This window comes from Protobothrops mucrosquamatus, unplaced genomic scaffold, assembly GCF_001527695.2.
Source record: "Protobothrops mucrosquamatus isolate PMUCROS unplaced genomic scaffold, P.Mucros_1.0 scaffold4452, whole genome shotgun sequence".
Taxonomy (NCBI): Eukaryota; Metazoa; Chordata; class Lepidosauria; order Squamata; family Viperidae; genus Protobothrops; species Protobothrops mucrosquamatus.
Window position 1 is genome coordinate 106,407 of NW_015390362.1, and position 5,804 is coordinate 112,210.

At 44.5% G+C, this 5,804-nt stretch overlaps 1 pseudogene; it reads left to right on the forward strand.

Moving 5' to 3' along the window:
- The window catches only part of LOC114923575, a 69,241-nt pseudogene that overhangs the window by 54,212 nt on the left and 9,225 nt on the right, over positions 1-5,804 (forward strand).

Genomic DNA, 5,804 nt, shown 5'->3' on the forward strand with positions numbered 1-5,804 from the left:
GATGGTATTCAAGCGCTGTATCAAGGGGTCGAGCATCGAGCTAGGGGGGCAATTGGGGCTGAATCAGTGGGGGTTACCATCGCAGGTGTCCCCAAATTATACTGTAATCCGATTCAGATCAGGGGGGAGAGTAGGTTTGCCCTGACTAAGAAAGATCTGCGGAGAGACCAGGTGGAGGACCCTCTCTGTGGGTTGGTCATCCGTGCCTTTTCCATCTCTATATTTATCTCTTTGGGCAGCAATGATTTGGATAGGGCAAAACCAATCTAGATACAGGCAGTCCTCGACTTACAACCATTTGTTCAGCAATCGTTGGTAGAGTTACAACAGCACTAAAAAAATGGCCCTTGCACTTAAACCCACCAGTCATGTGTACAAAATTTGGGCACTTTGTAACTGGCATATATTTAAGACAACTGTAGCATCTTAGCATCATGCGATGGCTATTTGCAACCTTCCCAGCCAGCTTCCAACTAGCAAAGTCAACAGGGGAAGCCAGAGTTATTTAACAACTGCATTATTCACTTAACAGCTGCAATGATTCATTTAACTGTGGCAAAAACAGTCCTAAAAATTGGACATGACTCACTTAACAACCATCTTGCTAAGCCATGGAAATTCAGGTTCCAATTGTGGCCATAAATCGAGGACTACCTGTACACTGGTTAAGGAGACAAGTCTTAGGGAGGGAGACCCTATTGAGATGGCCTATCCTGGGTAACTAGTGACTTCTATTGGGTTTCAGAGAGAGTTTGGGGATTTTCCTTCTGGATATATGTGGTTGGCCAGTGCTTCTCAACCTCAGTTACTTTAAGATGTGTGAACTTCAACTCCCAGAATTCTCCAGACATCCATGCTTGGTTGAAGTCCACACATCTTAAAGTGGCCAAGGTTGAGAAACACTGTGGTAGACAATTTGACTAAGGCTTTGGTCTTTGCCCAAAATACCAGTAGGTCTGTTACAAGGGCCTTGGATTCGATTACATCTCTTCTTGTTCAGTGATCAATGTGCCTATTTTTCTGAAGAACTGTAGATGACAAAACAGCAGAAGAAACACTATTGGAGAATGAGGAAGAGCAAATCCAACCAAGCACATGTGAAAACCCCAACTCAGCCCTGACAAGGCCAAGTAGTGGCTATGAATACTCGTTTTTTTCTGGTGTCAGTGATTTCCACCCCTTCAGAGATGGTGTGCAGTTTGTGGTCTTTCTGAACTCACAGCCCCTGCTCCATGAACATGTAGCAGCTGTGGACAAATTCATCTTGTGCACCAACTGTGCTCCTTCCTGAACTGGAAATCTCTTCTCACAGTCTCTCATGCTTTGGTCACTTCACATGTGGACTACTGCAAAGTTGGGGCTACATTTGAAGGTTTCTCGGAAGCTAAGCTGAAGTAAAATGCAGCAATCTCGGCACCTATGAGTAATTGCTTTGTTATGTGAATTGTACTGATTACCATTGAGTGCAATCTAAGGTGCTAGTTATCACCTATAGAGTCCTTCGTGGCAAAGGGAATGGTTATTGAGGGACTGCCTATCTCCTGTCATGTCTGCCGGTCCTAAAAAGGAGGGGTCCTCAACCTGTTCCCTGTTGGGAACCAGGCCACCAAAGCTGCAGCCAAGCGCACAAAGCTTCATTTGCGCTTGCGGGGGATTTAGGTTGCATGCGCAAAACTATTCCCTCCCTCTGCTGCTGAAACCACTGAAGCCATCGCCACTGCCACCGGTCCACAGAACCAAAAAGGTTGGGGACCCCTCCTATAAGGTCTAACTGAATGTTACATGGGAAAGCCTTTGGAGGACTGGATCCAGAGATGCTGCCAAGGGAACTCTCTGATAAAAGACAGCATAGCCTGCAGATGACTAATGGGCAAGGCAAGAGGCTACGAAAAGACCCTAGTTTCTCTGGCTGTAAGGGAGACAGGGGAAGAATTGTACTTTCAGACTTAAGATTGTGTTAATATAGTTTTAAATCAGGGGTCTTCAAACTTGGCCCTTTTATGACTTGTGGACTTCAACTCCCAGAATTCCTCAGCCAGTGTGCCTGGCTGAGGAATTCTGGGAGTTTAAGCTCACAAGTCATAAAAGGGCCAAGTTTGAAGACCCCTGATTTAAATACTAAAGTAGAATTTGCTCATCTGGTTGTGATTTCTATCTGGTTTACCCTGCAAGGCTGCCATCAATCTTGCTGAGAGTACAACTCTTGCCCCCACCTCATCTCCTATACAACCTGAGAAACTAGGGAAGGTCTCTTTCAGCCTTTTGCCTTGCCCACTGCAGGTAGTCTTCAACTTACAATAACAATTGAGCCCAAAACTTCAGTTGCTAAGCAAGACAGTTCTTAAGTGTATTGTGCCACATTTTAGACCTTTTGGCCATGGTTAATCTGTCATTGCTAAGTAAACCATGTTGTCATTCAGTGAATCTGGCTCCCCACCACCACCACCGTTGACTTTGCTTGTCAGAAACAGGCTGGGAAGGTTACAAATGGTGATCTCATGACTCTGGGACAGTGCAACTGTCGTAAATGCATGCCCATTGCCAAGATCCCAAATTTTTATTATGTGACTGTAGGGATGATGCAACGGTTGTAACTGTGAGGATTGATCATAAGTCATTTTTTTGCAGTGCTATTGTAACTTCAAGCAGTCAGTCAACAAATGGTTATAAGTCAGGGATTTCCTGTACAGAGATGAGCGAAAAGGCTTCAATCGATGGTACATTCAAAGTTCTGCCCATTTTTGTCTGGCTCACAGATAAAGAGGAGACAGGACTTTGATGGCATCATCGTGGCTGCCATCTTAACTTTTTTTACCACTCTGTAGAAACACATTTTCCAAGAATGGGCTTCTGGGCAGGGCAAGGCAACGACTGAGAAGCATTTATGGCAAATAAAATTAAGCTTTTCTTGTATTTCCATGAGAAAGTTCAGAATCTGAAGTGACTAAGATGCACAGCCAAAATTCTCTTTTTTTCCCAACAGCTTCACCTGGACTGATGCTCGTTTGAACTGCCACCTGGTCACTCACCTTATGGGAGAAGTGACCAAGGCATTTGACCAGGAATTTCGCACTTTGTATGCGGCTTCCTGCCCCCTGCCAGCCCTGGAGATGCCCCCTCACCTCCAGCTTGCTTCTGCGGCCCCACTATCTAGCACCAATGAGCCAGATGTGGCCCCATACATCAGTGTGTTGGATGGGGTGCAGCTGTCCCACCAAATTGCAAAACGACGCTTGGTGGCCCCTCAACCCGTGGCCAAGAGCCGGGCAGGTGAGTGGGAACTTGTGTTAGCTTCGCCGGCTACTGCTGAAGATCCCATGTTGCCTGCCTCTCCTCCCAAAGCATCTCTCCAAAATCGACTTGCAGCATGGCGGGGTGTGGACCATTCTGGAGGGGGCCAACAGGGATCTCCTGATGGGCCCAGTGCTCTTAGCGATATCTACAGGAACGTCCAACGAAACCGACTCTCTGCTGCCAAGACTACCGGGGCCCGCCCCAGTAAGTCCTTATGGGACCTCAGCCATTTGAGCCAGCTATCTGGGTCCAGCACAACGGGCTGGAGACGAAACGGCATAGACTCTGCTGAGGAAGCTAAAGTAAGTAATGCCGATTTTTTGCCCCCAAGGCTACAAATATGTTCGCCAAATACTCTAGCCTGTAATGAAGCTACTGCATTCAACCCTGTGCGCTCTGTCAGCTAAGTTTGTAATTCAAAGTCTCTCAACCTTAGCAAATTTAATATGGGTGGACTTCAACTCCCATAATTCTGGGAGTTGATGTCCACCCATCTTAAAGTTGCCAAGGTTACAAAATACTGCTGTACTCAGCTTAAACCAGTATTTCTCAAACTTGGCAACAAAGACATGTGGACCTCAATTCTGGGAGCTGAAGTCCAACAGGTCTTAAAATTGCTAAATTTGAGAAAACCTTGGGTAGCATAAGCTCTGGTTAGACTAAGTGTTATGTAAAGGAATGGTGGCTTGACAGCTTGACAGATCCCCCTGAGGGGTGAAGCCAGCAGGGGTGAAATGGATACAATCCCGTTTCTCTCCACCTTTTCAAAGTGCAAAGTGCCACCCGCTTCTGTTTTTATTCTTTACTGACATTGTTTTTGAATCAGCAGAAGCGACAACTTGCCTTCCAACTGCTTTGGTGAGAATTGAGAAGTGGATATGGGGTGCCAGGGGACAATTTGGCTTAGTTGCCATACTGTGTCCCAAAGGTGCTTTTCAAAAGGCAACTGGTCTTTTTTGTGGTTTTTTTTCCATGGAAACATTTCACTTCTCATCCAAGTATCTTCTTCAGTTCTATGTGAGAACTGTGGAAGCTTTTTGGAGGAGAAGCAAAACGTTTTCAGGGAAAAAAATCCAAGAAAGTCCAGTTGTTTTTCGAAAAGCACCTTTGGGGCAACCATGATCTGGATTATTCAGAATCTCCATAGACACTTATAAATACAGTGGAATCCTATCCTTTGCAGACTGGAAATCGTGGCTTTAACATGTTATATACACACTGAATTATGATTTATAACCATACCTTAGTGAATACAGCCAAGGTCTTATCTTCTTTTCACAAGCCAATGTAGTGAAATTGGGGGGGGGGGGAATGTGAATGCTTTGATCAATCCTGAGTTGCAATCCTAGAATACAATCCTAGGTTGCATTAACAAAGGGATAGAATAAAGATCACGTGAAGTATTAGTACCGCTTTATAAAGCCTTAGTAAGACCACACCTGGAGTACTGCATCCAGTTTTGGTCACCACATTATAAAAAAGATGTTGAGACTCTGGAAAGAGTGCAGAGAAGTACAACAAAGATGATTAGGGGACTGAGGTTAAAACTGTTAGAAGTAAGTCTTCATCCTGGTTCATTCAAGCCGGGAATAAATAAGCAAACATGGCAACTGCTTTGGGAAGAAGGTTACAGTTTATTGCAGAAGACAGATGGTCCTTGCAAGAAGCAGCAGAGGAGAAGAAAGAGAGCGAGCACATGGGCAGAAGGTCTTTTTATACCCTCTAGCCCTGCTTGGAATAGTTTCCTGTTCCTGGTGGCATGAACTTTGAGGCTATTTCTGAGTGTTTTTCTAGGCTTTGATATCTGTGGTTTAATCCCATTATCATATCCTGCTTCCCAGGTGATGGGGCTAATGACTCTTAAGAGCTTGGGTGGGGTATGCAGATTTTCTCTTTGTCTTCTTGATTGCTCTGGCTTCAACTTTCCTGATGGTTCCACATCTGCATATGTATAAGACTAGCTACTGCTTTGGGCAAAGAGATGAGGCCAGGTTTGGTTTCTGCTTTTCAAAAAAATGCTTTAAAAAAATCCTTTTGGTGAACAATATCTTTCCTTCTGCCTTTTTAATATTTCCTTCTCTGGGTTAACTTCCCACAATATCCCCGCTTTGTGCCTTAAGTGTGTGACTGTATAACACACTTATTTGGCACAACATTAAAATTGATCTGGTCAGGGAAACTTGGTAGGCAAGCTTTTAAACTGTTAAGCCAAAAAAAAAATATAAGACACTAATAGAGGCAGCAGAAAAAGATCCCTTCTCCCAAAAGGGGAGCTTGCAACCCATAAAGTTCTAAAAGTCAGGGCAAAAAGTTTGTTAGGTGGAAAAGAAATTTATAGTGCCCAATATTCTGTGCCAATCATTTTCAAATGTTGGATGTCACTCTTAGCTTCCAGTCAGGTTTGCACATTCCTCTCAAAATTCTTCACAGCCATGGTTTTCCTTAGTACATGACCACTGGCTGCCCATTTTCAAGGGTTGTTTTCCTGCCTTAGCTCTTAGTTCAGTGCA